The sequence below is a fragment of the Cygnus atratus genome, chromosome 9 (assembly GCF_013377495.2).
Source record: "Cygnus atratus isolate AKBS03 ecotype Queensland, Australia chromosome 9, CAtr_DNAZoo_HiC_assembly, whole genome shotgun sequence".
Classification (NCBI taxonomy): domain Eukaryota; kingdom Metazoa; phylum Chordata; class Aves; order Anseriformes; family Anatidae; genus Cygnus; species Cygnus atratus.
Window position 1 is genome coordinate 26388262 of NC_066370.1, and position 18965 is coordinate 26407226.

The window sequence follows — 18965 nt, forward strand, 5'->3', positions numbered from 1 at the left end:
ATACCAGAGGGAAGCAATGAGGAGAAACATACAGATAAGAGGAGTTCGACAGGGAAGCTGGGTCCATGTGGAGGCTGAGAAAGGCTTTGGCACTGGTACAACCTCTTGGGGAGGAAGAAGCAGCAAGACACAGCGTCTGCCCATGGGGCTGGGGGGGAGGAAGCAGCTGCGGCCAGCCGGCTGGCAGGCCTGGGCAGGGGGCAAGGCTGTCGGTGCCAAACCAGCAGTCGCTGCGCATGGGCAAACCTGTGCTGTACCGGGCAGCCCAGAGAGCACTGGGAGCTCTGCCGGCCCTCGCTGAGCACAGGGACCTTGGGGGTGATCCTTGTTCTGTGCAGATGGGAGGGCAGCACAGGGTGATGACTGCCACCAATATTCAGAAATTTGTCTGCATGTTCAAAAAGCCACAAGGTTAATTCAGAAAAGCACAAGGCATATTTCTAGACCTTCTCTACTTTCCTGTCATAATAAACAATAATTATATACTGACTTTACACAGAGATGTTAATTTTAAGTCAGGCTCAAGCCATACACGCTCAGTGTCGGGGCAAGGCTGTGGCGCATTCGCACCGTGAGGCTGGGGGTGCAGGCAAGGCAGGGCGTGGAGCCTGGGTGGCTTTATCTCAGCTGTCACCGTGAACTTTTCAACTCTCACAGATGCTGAACAGCTTCAGTGTTGTCCCCTCTGTCACGGGCTGTTTCAAAAACTTCAGCAGCCTAGTGCAAAAGGCACAGTATGTAAGCTGAAATGTATGGGCTGAGCCCACCCACCCCCTCCTTGCCCATCAGCAGCAAGGAAGGCCTGGGCACTGGTGGCTTCTTCCTGCTTCCCATCTGTGGGGCTGGCCCTCTGGGTCCTGCTAGAGCTCATGGAGGGGAGCACATGGCTCAGCCGGTTCCTGGTAGGTGCCTTGGGTGGCGAGAGAGCCTGACCAGAGAGAGAAAGCACATTTTGGGTGCCCCATGCTTCGTGCAGGCTCTCTACCCTACTGCATGCCAGTGATCCCTGAGGGCTGAGCAGCCAGCCTGGCTCTGGGGGGTGGAGCAGGATGGTGCTGTCCCTCTGTGTGTTCACCCAGCACATAGAGCAGGACCATGCTCCTGCAAGTATGAGCTGCCAAGCAGACATTCACTGTATTTGCAAAAACATTAAATAACATAAGCCACCGGATTTCTCCATCCCTCTCTTCACGGGGCCTCACCACTTTTTCATCTTTCTGTCAATGTGGTATTTAATGCCTATTTTTAAAGCCCACCAGTCTCCCCAGGAGTGCCTTATGGACCGACTGAATGTTATGTGGTCAGTCTGCAATGCCACAGGAACCCCAGCCGCGTGCTCTGCCACTACAAAGCCCCTGTACAATGCTGCTTTTTATATCTTGCACTAAGTTAAGTGTTGGAGCAGGCACAGTTACTGGCGTCTGGTGTCTGCTCAGCTTTATTTTGAGGTATTTAAACTTAGTAAACTGGCTTTTTTTTAGGCCCAGATGCACAGATCAGGTGGTCACCTGTGGCAACATGTTTATTCGCAGATTCTAGCCACTTTCAGGGAACAGCCTTCTCCAAATATAATCAGGGCTATTTAAGTAGCTGCTCACAGTTACCCGTCAGTTCACACAAAACACCACATACTCCCTCATTGAGCAACAGCTCCTGGAGATAGAAAGGGTGGAAAACCATAGGCAACCTTGCTCTTGAGTTCCCCAAAGATTTTTATGATCCTGCTGTAAACGAATGTTTACTTTTGAAGAGCTGCATGCCCTAGTATAGTTTGCAATTCTATTAGTTCTGAAACTAGCAGATTTACCGGGCAGTTTGACAGTTGCTAATATCCCTTAGCCTCCCTTGCTTATTGACTGCATTGTGGACAGGCAAATAAAAGCCTGGCTCATGGATGGATGTGCATTTAGCTGGTGGCACAACGGGTCCTGTTAGCTCTGGTAAGTGTGCTCAGGAGGAGGACTAGGCTCAGCTTCATAGAGAGGATGAAGGGGAAAGCCTTGGCACAAATGAGTGGTGAAGCTTAAAAGTCTGGAATGCATCAACACAGAGGACAATTTTCATATATCTGATGACCATGTTCCCTTTCTTGGCACCTCTCCTCACCCCAAGACTACAGTGCTCCTTCTGCCTCTCCTCCTTACCCTCCGCTTCACCTTTGTCCTCCATTGTGCTGTTTCTTGCCTTCCTTCCTTGCTCCTTGATGTTAACGTGGGCCTCCCAGATGCTGTCTGCAGTGACTGCTGCTCCTGCCCCCACGCCTACCGGCCTCCTCATGCATCATGCTGGCCGCCCTCCACCTGCCTGGCTTGTCCCTCACTGCCAGGCAGGACTGTGTGTGAGAGGATGAAGGGTTGGGGGACACTTCTTCATCTTTCTGTCAATGTGGTATTTAATGCTTATTAGATGCCTATTAATGCCAAAGAGAGCTCCTCAGCACTGAGAGGATCGCGAGTGGATACAAATTCACCTCTCCAAGGAAAACTGCTTGCTTTGAATGAAGAATAAAAACAGCCTCAGCTCTGGGGGATTTGCTTGGTGCTTTCCTGTCACCAGACCACTTTGTTTTGATGACAAGAACATGCCACTATTTGGGAATGCTGACTTTGTATCTTTCACAGAGAAAATTTCAGCCAGAAAAGTTTGTGTTGGTACAGAGGGAATGTGTGATTCATCAGCACACATAACAACACATATAAGAACTTTCCCATGAAACTCTGTAATACTATTGTAGGATATTACCTTTCTGGAGATTTAAAACTAAACAAGTCATTGGGTGACTAAAGTGATAAAGCACTGACACATAATTAAAAAAAAAAAAAAAAAAGAGGTGAATTTATTTCATTTGAAGCAAAGAAGAGAAAAATGTGATCCAAGGTGATTATACCTCAGAGGGGGAAGAATTATTTAAAATCATGACAGGTGGATTTACAAGGAGGAGAGCCCTGAAACTAACTCCAGGAAAATTAGTTTACATATTAGAAAATAATTTCAGGAGAAAATTGATGAAATGATAGCATTTTTGGTTCCTGGAAGTAATGTACACAGCCTCAGCAGCAATATTCAGCCCAGACCACAGAACGGCCTTGTAAGCTCAGCCACCAGCTGAAGCAATTTGTACTGTCCAGGCAGTTTAACATGAAAGACCGTGAACATGAGTGCCAAACTGCAGCCACACTGCTCAGTGAGCAACTGAGAGGAAATCAGTGCCTCTGTGCATCAGCAAACACGTGAGCATTGTGCTGGGAAGAAGCAAGAAAGAGAAGAGTAACTCCAGCTCCAGGGCCTTACATTCTGACTATCAAACTTGTAATGATGCTGCACCATCGTTCCCATCGGGAAGATTACACATCCATGTAATTCAGTCCATCTGGGCCGCACAGACACAGCCTTCTGGTGGTGCCTGCAAGCACAGGACGTCGTGTTTGGCCAGGGCAATGGGAAGGAGCCCGTGAATCCGAGCCATCTGCTGCAGCATGTGGCGGAAAGAGGACACCCAAGGAGTGCTGCAGTCACAACTCTGCTCCCACATGGGTTTCCTCCACAGAACCAGGTTGGCACTTGGTGAGGAGGTTGCATGATTTTTTATTGCATCTCAGCACACATGGTGATGTCTGCATTGCTGCGTAAGAGTTGGTCATGCATTTATCTAAGAGCCAGATCCTTACATTTACTCACAAAACTGTAGCCATGAAAGCTACAGTGACAGTCAATCTGAGTTATTACCTGTGAATAAGGAAATAAAAACCTGTTCCCAGGTGCCTGTGAGATCTGTGGAAATGTGGCAGGTTTCAGAGTGATGCAAGAACCAGGAGATTGCACATCTTTGGTAGAAACATTGCATTCTCTGCACGTATGTAATCTGCCTGGCCTGCCCAGAATTTGGTGCCAGCATGTCAGATCGCAGTGGATGCCTGCAGTAACTGCATTGTTCCAGCTAGCTTTGTGCTTGCATTCATCCGGTACTGTCACAAATACAATTGCTCTAATTTACGAACAGGGAAATAAGAAACCTGAAATAAGCAAAGGCTATTTATAAACAGCTCCCCCTCCCTTCCTAAAAATGTTATCAACTACTTCATAATGTAACATCAAGCAGGAAACTTGGTGCCAGTTTCCAGCATTATATGTATCACTGAAAAAGAAAGGAAGCTTTCCAAGCAGAAAGGGGGACCTCAAAATAGTGTGGGCCATGCAGAAACCCTCTCAGAGGGTTTCATGCCTCCTCCTGCTCCATCAGTAATGGTGAAAATACACACTCCAGTCTGCTAAGGCATAAATTTCCCTCTTTGTTCTGCCTTTGAGAGGACTGTCAGAGCAATCAGGTAGTGCTTGTACCAGCTCCACATTGAAACTTAAACACCTCTGAGATCTACTAATAACATTTTTCTGACATGTCACAGTCTGGATCCTGGAGGAGGATGGAGCTCAGCTGACTGCAGGCAGTTACAGAGAGAGCTACTCACAGAGAGATGATTGTGGACCAGGGTCTTTTCTAATAGCCTGTAGCAAAGAAAGGAAGAAACAAAAAAATTCTGCAGTCATTTGTATATATTTTTTTCCATGTTACTTACATGTTTAGCCTGACTTACAAATTTATGTTTCATTATTTTCTTCCTCATAACCAGTCCCATTTGTTACCCAGCCATTGTAAACCAGCACACAACAGAGGGCCTTGAAGTGCTGTTCTGAGCAAAATTTCTCTTTGTGTTTTTTTTTGAGTTTACCATGCTAGCTACATGGTAAGGAGAGAGATTGGGTTACAGCTCAAAAGCCACATTTGTAAGTCTTGGTTTTCATGTTTACCCCCTGGGGATTTCGCCTGTCTCCCTGCTCCTGAGCAGCAGGAGGGAGCCAGCCACACACCGCCACACACCAGGGTCTTGCACTTTGAGAACAGGGTGTCTCAGTCCCATCAGCCTTCTTGCAGTGGTAAAGCCTGATGTGTATCACACAATTAAGGCTTACCCCCCAACACACACACACCTTGACACACACACACACCACACACAAATTTCATTTCTGGGATTCCAACAAGGCCATCATACTAAATTGATTATAAAACTTACTTGCGCATTAGGCTCAGCAGGAGCAGCTTTGCCTCTGTAAGGTCCCTCACCGGTTTCAGTGACATTATCCTGGCTTTATGCAAGTGTCAGGCGGACAGGACTTGGCCCCGACCTTGGTCCCAACAGGCAGGGAGCTATCAAGTTATCTGTAGCACGAGTCTCATTTTTGGAGCAGTGCAATTTTCTCCATAATGATGTTGTCTTTGTTCCTCAGTTTCTGGCAGCAGAGTGGCTCACACATGATATTAGCAGATGGTGTGAGATGTACATGGAATTTGTGCCCAGAATGTTTCTTCCATTCTTCTTTCCAGACTGAAGAAGTGCAAATTCAAGCTAAAAGCATGTACTAACTACAACCCTTCTCCAAACAGGGCTACAGATAGTTAAAAGCAGGATCTGGTATAAACCTCTCAAATATTTCAGTCTTTCTGTCGTAGTTTAACTACTCAGCACATACTCTTAGTCAGAAATGCAGGAAGTGCATGTCTGTAAAACCATACTCCTTGATGCCCTTATGTCAGCACCTTTTCAGGATCAGCTGTTAACAACCAGTATGCATTACAGGAAGACAGAAAACTTCCACGAATCTCTCCAGTAAGATGAGGCATCCATCTGTGGCGCATAAGTAACTGTTGTAGGCTTGGCAGACCTTGGTGAACTTTGCATAGACCAAGATAAGTGCATAGGCTTAAGTATCAGGCAGACAAAATGCCAGAACAGGCATGAATTCAGGAGCATGGACCTGTGCGCATTGCTCAGCCTCCAAAAAGAGGAGGCACTGGCCTGATGAATTCCACCTCTTCCCTATTTATGCTGCTATGAGCTTAGACTAAACTGGTCTTCCAGCGTGGCTGCTGCCAGAGAAAGTCTGGGAGCTAGTATTCTAACCATGTGCTTCAGTGTTTTCCTGAATAACCATTCACTTTGATTTGAAAATCTTACCTAGGGTAAGAAATGGCTTTCTGAAAAATCTTCTTATTCAGGGTTCTTCTTTTACTTCTAACATATGATTTTCCTTTCTGTATCCCTGAAACTGAGGTGAGTCTCACTCAGAGATGTTCCTGACCTTGAAAACAAACACTGATGAAAGACTACTGCTTTTAGAGCACCTCAGCCTTCAGAGTTTATGTGAGCACCTACTTTTAAGATGTTCTGCTTTTGTCCCAAAGGACAGTTTTATTCCCACTCCACGAGCTTGTGTGGAAAAACAGCAGATCCAAAGACACAAAATTCTGTGGAAACTTGACGCTAACACTTAGGATCCAAATTTAAACTCTGCATGTTGACCCCACATATCAGTAAGGGGAACAGTCCCATAACATGTCAATAAGAAAGGTGCAATCAGTCCATGCTTTGGGACACACTGCTCCATGGTGACCGAGGTCACTGCCTGCCCACCACCACTGTCCCTCTTCCTGTGGAGGCGCCATTCATAGTCACAAGCTGCCTCCTGGAGGTGGGTGCCCCAACCTGCACAGAGCCTCCGTCACTGAGTAACCCACTGCTTAGGCAGAGCTCCCACCAGGAGCAGGGATCTAACTGAAGTTAGATAAGGCCTCAGCCCCATCCTGCTCACTTGGGTAATGCCTGGATCCTGAGGTGAAGCATGCAGCCTCTGGTGGCAGTTGCTCCACCTCATGCTGGGTGCCACAGCCGTGCTTGGAGCAACACCAGTACTGGCTTCACAACCAAATCGACCAACAGCCCCACTGCATAGGTGGGTTCTAGCATCTGGCCCCATGCAAGGCTCGGTATCCTGTGCAAAGTAGAGCCAGCAGGCGCAGCACTACCCTCCTGCTGAGGGACCGGCAGGCCAGCCCTGCCTGAAGCCCTCACACCCCCAGCCAGAGCAGAAATGTGTTCCTGGGGTTTCCTGTGCCACAGACAAGTGCTGTGACTGCTGGGATGGCAGCTGAAAGCACATCCCACACCTGCAAGGACCAGGACAGCTTCCTCAAGAGGCCAAGGTCGTAGGTCCCAGTGGGGATGAGGCTGGGCTCCATGGTATGCACCCCACAGCTGTGCCGGCAGCTACAAGGCTCACGGGCACCTTAATGTTTGATTTCAGGTTTAGGCACCTGTCTGCAATTCCGGGTGTTGATTCCATGCCTTGGAGTACAGGAGCACTCACCATTAGGAAATCGTGGTTAAAGTCCCTAGAGAAGAGGACTTCAGTCATAAACCAGATGCATGCTGTAGACCACTGGGCACAATCAAACCTTGTACCCCGTGAAGCTTTCTGTCATCAAAGGACTTCTCAGGCAGAACAGACTATGATTCTCCATGGACTCAGGAGGTTACTGCTATTTTATACGGTAAGATTAAAAGACTGGAGTAATCAAAATTCTTGATTTGTCTCTGTGTAGATTTAGAGTTTCCACTTAGAAGCTACTATCTCAAATGTAAATTCTGAAATTTCTTTTATTGGAAAGATATTACACCAAATATTTAGAAACTGCTTCATTGCTACAGTTCCATGATGATGTTCCTCTCTTTCTAGCCAGTCTCGGAGAATTTGCTCCTTTTGCTCAATAACACAGGCAGAAGGGGCACTGACTACTTGCTTTTATTTGTGGAAGTCCTTCTATTCCAAAAGTATTCAAAATAATTTTCTTTTGTGCAAATGTACTTCCTTTTGCGTACTGTGCTCTCTCTCATCAAAGACAGAAATCCGTCTCCCTAGTTTTAAGCAGTCTTCAAGTTTTCAGATATTACTGTTCTCACAAAGTACAAAGGTCCGTCTCCCTGCATTCCCCTCTAGTGCTGCTGGCAGTTCAGAGCAGAGGGGGCAGCAGGCAAAAACACCACTTTGTGTCTCTGCCAATACGAAGCTATCAAAGTCATACTTTTATGTACACCTGCTTATACCTTCCACTGAAAAAAAAAAAAAAAAGAATGCATAGTAGAGGCACATTTGTGCCAACCATGGAATTTATTTCCTTAGAAAGGTATTTTCCCTAAAGCCTAATAGAGATTGCAGCCCCAGATAACTCACATACTTTGTTCCAGTGTCAAGGAACATGCAATAGAAAGGGCTGCAGAAACACCACAGCAAGCCCCTGGAGTGAACACAGGTGATGGGATAGCCAAGTTATCTCCCGTGTGCAGTGAAAGCAAAGGCAGAAGGAAAGAAAAGCTGAAAGGGAAAAATGTCATTTTTGTTATATTTTGTAAAAAAAGAAAAAAAAGAGAAAAAAAAGAATTTATCATGTGGCTAAGAAAGCTAAGTTTGACGTAGTCTGCAATGCCTACCTAATGCAATGAAACAGTTTATACTAAAAGCTACTGATACCTCAGATCTTTCCTCTGTTACTTTCTTTTGAAGTTCAAATCCAAAAAGCTACTTTGACTTGGGTACCTTTATTTGCCCTTTCTTTCCCTTGAAGCAAACATAAGTTGTAAAATTCCCTGGTGGATTTCTTGCTCCTTCATGAAGTTTATTCTCTTCCTTGCCCTCCTCCATATAACCAGACCCCTCCTCACACTTGGGTAAACCTAGAAAATCACTCAGAGTGGGAACCACGTGAACCAGTTCAGTGAACATCAGGTAATTGTACTGTGCCTTAGAGGTCTTTCCAAAGGTCAGATATTTCTGGGTAATTTTCCAGCTACTTTCTTTGTTAAATGAAAACACACTGAAATTGGGGAAAAAAATGAGGTAGCTTTGTAGAAGTCTGTAATTGTACAAACAGCTGGGCTGGCACCTCTTGAGAAATCCCAGCCTGTGGATGAGAATGCCTGGCCACGTGGCAGTGCTTTGGGGCTGAGCATCAAAGGCTCATACCTTCAAAATTTGTCTGTTTTTACAAAACTGGTATAGTTTACTGTTGCCCTGAGAATGGATGAGATTTTCAAATACACATTTCAGTAGATTCTTATAATTCTCAGCCACTTCCAAGCTTTTGGAAAAACAAACAATCAAACAAACAAAACCACGTCTCTAAACACAGACACACATGCACACCAAGTAGACAAACAAACAGCAGGGCTTCTAAACCTGGAGATCTGTGATTGCTTTCTGTGAGATTTCTCCAAAGTCTAAAGTTAAAGGTGAGTTGACACTGCAGCTTTTCCTTCCAGGCATTACAAATTTGTGTCTCTAACAAACCAATAAGCTATGTGATAATAAATAGGAAATTAAAACATGGATTTAAATGAACTGAAATGTGTCAAAGCCTTGGGATGGTCACATAATCCCAACTTCCATGCACTGTTGCCAAGTGACCCCTGAAGAGCAAGGAACATCTACAGCTCTCCTCTGAAGCTTCACATGGTTTTCTGTGTACACCAGATGATTAATGCTGTCTATGTATGTAAGTGGCTAAGTTTTGAACAAAGGCTCCTCATGGTCATCTGAATTTTTGACAAGATATTGCAGCTCTTCCCAGGTTTCAAGTCTTTATGGCATCATACTACAAGTATTGGACAAAGCAGTCACCTACCACATACCAGATCAAATGCAGAAAAACTGATTTATTCACTACAGTTGCTCCAGATTCAAGTTGAAGATAAGGTTCATTGGTTTGCAGGGCACTTGGATGCTTGCTAGACATTTGTTGCTGTTGGAGTAGCTGTCAGAGGCAAGATGACTGGAAAAAGCTCAAGGATATCCTTCTGGAATATGCACTAAATGAGAACAAATCAAGACAAAGTATAGGTTTTTTTAAGTCCCTTCCAACCCAAAGCATTCTGTGATTCTATAGCAGTGTGTTGTTCCTTTCTCCTCCTGCCTGTGGCCTGGGGTTACTAAGATCTGCTGATTATTTCTAGAGTTTCCACAGAAAGTAACTTTTGCAAATTGTCATTATTGCACAAGGATCTGGACCTCTGCTGGGACAACTGGGGTAATGTTGCACAAATCAAGATAATGAAAGTGGCTTCTCGGCATCAAGGTTTTCTGGAGAACACAGACTGTCTCCAGTACTAGATACTTTTGAAAACATAAGGACATAAAATTTGTCAGAGGCCCGTGCAACCCAGCAGTGTCTCCAATAGTTGTCATTATCGGTTCCTCAGGAGAGATAACTAAATTACTCAAGGCTGGCTGTATTGCTTTAACCATATTCTTGCAAACTATTTCAAATATTTCCAGTAGAGGCGCCAGACCTCAAAAATGTTTCCAATCTTCTGGACAGTATTCACTATTCCCAACATTTTGCAGACCATAAAAGAACAGAATCAGTAATTACATATACGCAGCTCTCAAGAGGTTGTCTGGTCAAAAAAAAAAAAAAAAAAAAAAAAAAAAGCTTGGCAGTATCTTAGTAAATAGATCAATGGATTACCTCTGACGCCTTTTAAAAGGCTTAGCTACATCTACCAACTTCAATTTCTCAGCCATCAGGGTTGATTTACACAGAGAGATCCACACTTAGCTGAGCAGTGCCAGTTTCACCTTCTTCTACTACTCTTGAGCTGAAAAACTCTGATTTTGGAGGTTTGTTACTCATCTGTTTGGCTGACAGCTGACGTGGAGACAGACCCTCCTGCACACCCTGTAAGGCACGGTTCTTCTGAGAAAAAACCTTCCTCAGGTGTCTCCACAGCAAACACAGACACCAGGAACTGGTGGCTTGTTGGTGCTGTGCCCCCTCCAGCTCCTGCTGCACCGCAGCTGCCTTGGGTGGCTCAGACACACGTGCAGCCAAGCGGCTCCTGGACACGTGCCGGTAGCAGCAGTGAGCATCAGTTCAAAGACAAGTTGTGCAAATCCCCATTTGAGATGTTTCAGGAACTCAACTTAATTAGGTAACTTTCACAGACACAGAATTTGCATAAAGTCGTGGATACCAACATATGGTCAATCCATCTTGCCCCATGGAACAGTCATACACTGTTCAGCACAACGTGCTCTCTTCCTTCATGCCTGCTTTGATTTCTTGATGCAAGACAAGTTCCACTCCAACTGCATTTATGTTGTACTTGTGTTTGAAATGAAACATTTCAAACTTGCACATGCAGGTCTATTTTTAGTAATATCATATCTATAATAACAATAATTAAAAAAAAAAAAAGAACAACAACCAAAAAAAAGAACAAACCATTTCAGTATTTTCAGACTGCAAAATTTTTTTAGGTTTAGGGTCAAAACGGAGCCCAGCTGGAGGAGGTCAGGTGGCAGTTCCTCCACGGGTGGCTAAGCAGGCACTCTCAGGGCAACCCACAGGCTGGGCTGTTTTGGCAGGCAGTGCAGCATCTGTATGTAGCAGGGGAACATCTCCCTCACCTCTTCCTCTTTTCCTTCTCATCCTTCTCCTCTCCTCCACCCCCTTTTCCTCTCCCGTTTCTGTCCCTCTCCTCCAATGGCAGCCTTGGCTTGGCACCGTCATGTGAGCATGCATTCCCTGTATAAGTACGGATGTCTTCAATGAATGATAAGTCAGTTTCTTCTGCTGAGGTAGATGCCAGGAGTTCTCTTCAGTATCAGTAATGTTTCATTCATGAGTTTGTCTGCTCCTGTGTGGAAGGAGCACAAAGCAACAAGCTGCCTGAAGACTGACAGCTCTTGAGGGAGAGCAGAACCAGACCCCAGAATTACTGCTGACCAGAGAACCTGCCTGAGTGGAAAGAGAGAGCATTAATTAGGATTAAAGGGAAGTAATGGGCTTAGTACAACATGACAGCTGTGCCAAATAGAATGCCACACTTTCTAGCTGCTGTCTGTGTTATACTTTGGGTATTGGCCAAATTATGCTGGCTGTATAATTCCTCTGTTACCGTAAGTTACTGGAGAAGGGCAGAATTGTCTATATTCAGGCCACCAGATCCTGTGTGTTAATCTTTATTCCCTCTTTGTTTTAGTACTCTGCTTGCTATTTTTACCTTGCATATTCTGCAGCAGGTCCGAATACTTGAAGAAGGCAGGCCAGCATTTCCCCAGAAGAATTTAATGGACGTCACTCTGGTTTGTTTTCCACTTACTTTCTTTCTTCTTTTCTTCATGTGCGGCTTTTCCTACAATAAAGGCTCCAAACAGAAAACAGCAGATCTGAAATGGAAAGCCAATGATAAATCAAATGGCAGCAGAAAAGAAGGTAACATTTGTAATGCAGTTTTGCCTAGAGTTTCAGTGGCAGCTGCACGTATTTAAGATTATGAAGGTACATTTGAAAAAGCAAGCAAAAGATTAGTGGATGACAGACGCAAATCCTAATAGCACTGTTGCCAGACTGAGACAAGAGAAATACTTGCTGCACACCTTCATTTTCCATCAGCCAGGTCCCTGCCTTGATCACAGTCAGTAAGACCACATCCAGCCAGAAAAACCACTTGCTGAGTAAAAAGGGTGGTAAAACCTGGTACTAGGTAATTAGGACAGTCATATATTTGTCATTGTAAATCAGTGTTATTGCTAAACATCTGATCTCTACGTGATGTAAAACATTGGCTGAACAACAATATTAATTGTTATTTTCCATTACTGTAACCTTCAGGAGTTTTGGTTTGTGTTATTCATTCAATCTGAACAAAAAAACCTGGGACCAATCTTCCAGTGCATTGCACAGCTCCTCAAGGTGCATTCTTTCTGATGAGACTGAGCCTAACTTGCTGCCCCCGCTCTGAAATGACAACAGGGCCCAGGCACACCTGGGGAAGGACTGGGGGCTGCAGCAGGACAAGGGCAGCTTCACTCTGGCTCTGCACATTGCTGCTGGACCGCCTCTGCCTTGGCTCTGTCCTGACCATTCCCCTGCTTCCTCCAAATTTCCTCAGAAGGAACCTGATCTGAGAGGCACATTTTTCATTTCCTCCAAGCTTCGCTCATTTGGGAACTTGAACATGGTGGCACAGCACATGTCGTTCTCCCCTGACATCCTTGAGAGCACCTTGGAGTTCCGGGAGTTCCTGCCCAGATTTCCTTCTGTTTGTCCTGATTTCTATCTGCTTTCCACTGGGGTTGAGAGAGTAAGAAATAGAGGTGAATTCAGAGGAAGAACAGTTGTGAGAACAGTCTTGAGCTGTCTCCCCTCACAGCCAGTGCAGGGATCTGCATGGAATGGTGTTGTGCACATTGTCTTCCCTCACCACCTTTTGTCTTCCCAGATATTGCTGTTGGGGACACACTGCAGGAGAGGAAAGCTGCAGGGCACTGGGGAGGGAAAATCATAGAATCACAGAATACAATCACAGAATCATCTAGGTTGGAAAAGATCTTCAAGGTCACCAAGTCCGACCACCACCATCAACCTGACCTACCGAGTCCCATCGCTAAGCCATGTGCCTTAGTGCCATGTCCACACGTCTCTTAAATACCTTCAGGGATGGGGACTCTGCCACTTCCCTGGGCAGCTCATGCCAGTACCTCATGGGCATGCCCCAGAGATGCCTGCCTTGCCAGCTGCAATCAGTAGTCTCAGACCTGCCCCTGCAGGGCATGCTTTGGAGCAAACTTTGTATGGTTTCAAATAATACAGATTTAAGTGACATTCCCAACTAAAGAGGGACCTGGTAACCAATAGTGATACTTTTCTCAAAGCAGAAAAGGTATAAGGAGGAGCATAGACAAGGAGAAAAGAAGAAATGTCTCTGGAAAAAAGCTCCAAGGCTGTTGATGATACAAAATGCACAGCCTGGAACCTGAGGAGTACATAAGCAAAGAGCACTCTGGAAAAATTAGAGAAAGGTTAAGCAGCGTCCCTGTGCAGCAGTGGAGCCACCGTGCTGGCCAGCTAGCCCATGTTCTCATCCATCTCAGACCGTCAGAGCTGAGGTGCAGTGAGGGGCAGCAACACCAGCCAGGACAGGGTGATGCATGAGGGTGGGGAGAAAAATTATTTCAGAGCTGGAGCTGATTTGTGTAGAATCTGGCTGTTAAACAAAGAACCACACTGTTTTTAAAATTCTGCCTGTTGAACTAAGTTCCCTCCTGCTAATCGGATTACTTCAGCTGGCCAAACAGTGACACCTCTTTTTAGAAAAGAATTTGAGAATCATGACCAACACAGTGTGACGGTGTACCTAGCCATCCCCTTCGCTGTGGTCAGAGAAGAATGTAAAAGAAAATTCAGAGAATTTCTATTTTTAAGCCTAATAGGATTCTGTGCTTAAAAACAAAATCATGTATTGGAATGTATATTCTAGCAGTTTTTACAACATTTGCATTAAATGTATAAAATGATTTTTTTTGCATTAAAAATTAAAAGAAATAATTTGATTATTGCATATAGATAGGTGCTTTTGGAGCACAAGTAAAACTTCTGAGAATGCTTTTCAGGGCAACGTGAAATCAGACTCTGAAGTAAGGTACATTGTCTCAGATGTGTGTTAAAACACTTGGATGTCACAGGACAGTATCAAAAACAAACCAACACAACACAGCTGGGAAGAGCTGGAATTATTTGGGACAAAAATATGTTGGGATACCACCTGTGTGAGAGGCTGCTGCTATGGAGCCCTTAGCAGCTTTTCTTTGGTATCCCAGTTTCATCGACAGAAATTGTCAGACTTCATTAGATCAAACTGAAACGTCTCTCTGCCCGCAGCCAGACAGATCACAGCCTTTTGCCACAAGTTATACCAATCACTGGTTCTTAGACTATAACTGTTCGACTGGCATAAAGTCTAACACAGACATACGTAGATCAGGTTGTGATTTTAATTTGAAGTTACTCTCAGTGAGCATAATTTAATATTCCTGAGACAGATCCATATCAACTCAGGGCAAAATTCAATCGGGATTTTGAAAACAGCTTTGAAATCAACTTACAAAAATGCATCTTCAGATGAATCAGTTCAACTTTGTACAGTTCTTTAAATAACAGTCATTTTTATGGCTAGTGTACATCAGAAAAGTGGAAGATATGCAGGAACCATGTTTGTGAAATTCTAACTGGGTTCCAAAAAACATAAAAAATATAATTTTAGTTATTGCCAATTTCCATACATTCCTGGCAGCATTTGTAGCCTGTAAAATCCCCATCTATATCGGTCATTTCTCTCATTCAATGTGCTCATCTTCGCTTTCTGACCATTGGCTCTCAGCCAGTTTAGAGCCTCACTGTGGGTTGTGTTTTTCTAGATAACTGCAAAGCGCACATAAATCCTGCCTTCCTACAGAATGCCGAGGAACACACCCCAGTTGCCAAGTTGATAGGGAGGGGAGGCCAGGACCGGGCCCCAGCCGCCGCGCAACAGCAAGCGCCTGCGACCAGTTCTGCCTCTGGTCAGGGCTGGGGCTGCACTCAGAACACTGTGGCTTGGCAGGCAGGGAGAGCCAAGCACATTCACAGTGAGAAATGGTAAATTAAAAGTGCTGGAGTGTCTTAGTATTTAGATGTTTTCCCTTTCTTTTTCCTAGAATATTTTTAGCTGATACTTTATCCTGCTAAGGTTAGAGGTTGCCACTATCAAGACTTTTCTTAATGAGAGTAAGTCAAAACCAATACAGAAAGCTCACCGTTTTCTTAGCATTTTGTGATTTAGCAAGTCCTGAGCTCATTTGTTTCACCCTCCACATTGTCTCCTCTCTTTGGGCAGGGCAAAACGATTGATCGATCTGAGGACTGGAGGAGGCCAATTTTCTGATCTGATCAGGAAACACAAGGCAGGGATTCGAGCCTCTGGTTGAGCCGAAAGCTCTGCAGCAGCCAGGCATCGCACAGGCTCAGCAGCTTGTCTGCCTATGGCCAGGACACTGCAAGGTCTAGAGGCAGTGGTGCTTGGCTCTTGACCCACTTTGAGCTCTGGCACAGGACTCCTCTTGTGCCTGGGCAACTGGCAGCAGCTGGACCTGGATGAGGTTGCACAGCCCACCACAGCCACTGCAGCATGCTTTTCTTGTTCACAACCTTTGCTCAAAGCATCAGCTGGGAGCAACAGAGACATTTTACTTCACTTTGTTTCACTCATGGAAAGCTGGACCCTGAACCACCCCACCCCAGCACAACTTCGGTTTCTTGCCTGAGGAGCAGAGCCAAGCACTCAGTGCTGTTTGACTGGCCCAGGGACCAGCAGACTTCATCATGCACCCAGATTGGGAGAGCACAGAGCTCTGAGCACCCTGCAGCCCCAGGTGGCCGTGCTGCTTGATGCCAGCCCTTTGCACCCTCCTCCCATGCAGTGGGGCCATACTTAGCTCCCCAGAGCCCGAGGGGCTGATGGCAGCTCACCCCAGCTCCCTGGGCAGAAGCTCCATCACTGGCTGCACTCATGGGCCACTTGCATCCCTTCACTTTGTGCTAAGGACCAGGCGCTGAGCAAGGGCACTGATGCCTGCAGCTCTCCTGCAGAGGGCTGAGACACCAGCCACATTTGGCTGCTGCTCCAGGTGGGTATGCAGTCATCCTCCCACTCCCACCATAGCTTGAGTATAAAGGAAGCCCACGTATACAGTCATGCCAGCAAGACCAGCAGGTCCACCACCAGGATGCAGCTGAGGAGCATCCCTCCTCAGGAAAGCAGTGCAGTGGTAGCGGGGGTTACTGGAAAGTGCCTTAAGGTTGTCCTCCTGCACCATGAAACCCGCCAGCCTTTGGATGTCAGTCTGAAGATTTTCGGTACTCATTGAAACACGCAGGTCACAAAGTACATTACAGTGATCTGTGTACCTTATTTAATACAGTAATTTGAATGTATCTGCTTTTTCACTTAATACAGGCAACTGTTGTTTCAGTGTCCCCTCAGGACATTAAGTTCTCCAGAAAAGGGCCCAGGAACAAAGAACATCTTTTGAAGGCTCTCATTACTTCTCTGCCATATTTATCATATCTGATAAGCTTATCTGTGACATACCAAAAAGAGATGTTTATCTCCTCTTTTACAAATAACTTAGGCTAAAGTTACTTTGATACAAACCTTTTGCAATTCCTTTCTGTAAAGAACTACTTAAGTGCTACCCTTGAGGAAATACTAGCATAATGTTTCACATCTGTCTCATTTTGTCTCTAACGAAGACTACTTTTTGTACCAGCTCTACCCTTATATAGTTACTGTGGGTTTTTAGTTTCAGTAAGCAGTTAGAATTTTATTTACTTTTTACTGCAGTTACAGTTTCACATGCATTTCTCTTTGAAATCAATGAAACATCAGGTATATTTTACATGAAATAAATATTTATATGTTGTTTTCATGCAGTACAAAAGGCATTTCATGGATTCAGGATTTGTCTAAGTCCTGTGTATTTTATTTCTTGACAATACTCCGAAGTAGATGGGAAATTAACAACTGTGCCTTAGGAACTGTAACTCTCATAGGCTGGACAGTAGGTCAAGGCATGTAGCCACATGCTATCACACAGCACCACACTGACCCTATACTGAACCATACTCCCAGTGCCACAGAACATTAATTCTGACTTATCCATGACAGTGAGCAATTTTCCTGTGATAGGGCAGACTTAGTGATCTTAGACAGGCAGGGTCTAACACGGTGAGAGATGAGTCCTGTTGAAATCTTTCAAGCATGAATGAAAGAGGAAGTCATTCTTCCTATTTATGAAAAGTCAGCATCCAAAGGCTCTGACCAAGCAGGCTGGGTAGGGCTACAGCATCTGCAGTCAGCAACAAAGAGGTTCCCGCAGGAGCACAGCCCTGCTGTGCCACGAACCTTCTTGTGGGGCTTGTCAGGACACATCTACAGCCTTGTGCACACTATTTCGCAGAGTCAACCTGGCACATCAATCCAGTGCGTGTATCCTTATGCAGAAGGAGCTGGAGCCACCTCCAAGCTGGAAGGACCAGGACATGTGGTCTGTGTAGACTCATGCCTCAGGGCAGCTTTGCCTCGGGGCACGCAGGCTTGTATGTCTGATCCTGGCATGTCAGAGCATCACTGTCAGTGCCTGCAGTTGGGCACCTTGCACGCTGCCTGCTGGCAGAAGGCAGCTTACCATGCTCGTGGTGCACCTTGACAGAGTGGTGCAGCGCAAGCAGGACCAGCAGCAGTCTTCATCTACTGCATTTGCTAGACTTAGTTCACTGGCTATTGTGGTCTTTGCCCTATTCATTAATATGCAGGAGGAACTGCACACAATGGGCAAAAAAAGAAAAAAATCAATAGCATTGCCAGTAAGAATCTATACTGTCCTACAAAACGTGTATTAGACCAGTCTAGGATAAGCTTATCACATCTTAGATCTCCATGCTGCTCATTCCAATGCAGGATCTCAGGCTAACCACAGAAGAGAGAGAAATAGCTGACACAAAGCACAGGAAGAATTTTAAGCATTCACTACTAAAATACATTATATATTAAAAATGCTGTCAGAGTTTACTGCTGAAGTCAAGAGCATCACCAGATTTAGGCTTTGTTCTATATTTCATGCTGAGTTCAACAATAATATTTAATCACCAGAATTCAGTTTGAAATTTCAGAAATTTTTAAGAGTCTCAAAAACAGTTTAAAATGACTCCCTAACACACAGCACCTTTCACAACACTCAGAACGCACTGGGATTATTGCTGCAAACTCTTGGACTCAGAACGCAACTGCAAAGCCCATTGTGCAGGAGAGGTTTGTGAAAGCGGGCATCTGTTAGGAGGCCTAGATGGAGTGGCTGGCGTGCAGCCACCCTGGGCTGTTCTCACCCAGCTGGGGCTAAGCCCAGCACAGAGTGCAGGAGCCATGGCTCCGGCCTCTCCTGGCCGGGCTTTGTGGCCCCGTGGCACCTGGTACCGTGCAGCCCAGCCCGGCTGGAGGCTGCTGGCTGGCAGGAGCTGCTCTGCTGTAGGGCTCAGCACAGGCACGTCCGCAGTCTGGGGACCCTCACCCTCCACCAGCCCTGGAGAGGGGCATCGTCTGAGGTCAGCACGTCATGCTGACTGCCAACGGTGGTTCTGCTCACTGGTCAGCGCTGCCATCCCCCCAGAACACTGTCGCATCTCATTACTATGTGGGCACCACTCCCTGCTCCATGCAGCCCACCAGGATGGACCCAGGGCCTTTCAGAAATTGTCCTTG

At 45.6% G+C, this 18965-nt stretch overlaps 1 long non-coding RNA gene across 1 annotated transcript in view; it reads right to left on the reverse strand.

Annotated features, from left to right (window-relative positions):
• Positions 1–10370: 10370 nt before the first annotated feature.
• Positions 10371–18965, reverse strand: part of LOC118257980 (uncharacterized) — a 62919-nt gene continuing 54324 nt past the window's right edge. Inside the window, exons 3-4 of the long non-coding RNA XR_004781747.2 lie at positions 11892–12057; positions 10371–11626 (exon numbers count right to left, since the gene is read on the reverse strand). This is a non-coding gene — a long non-coding RNA (uncharacterized LOC118257980). The remainder of the gene's footprint in view (positions 11627–11891; positions 12058–18965) is intronic.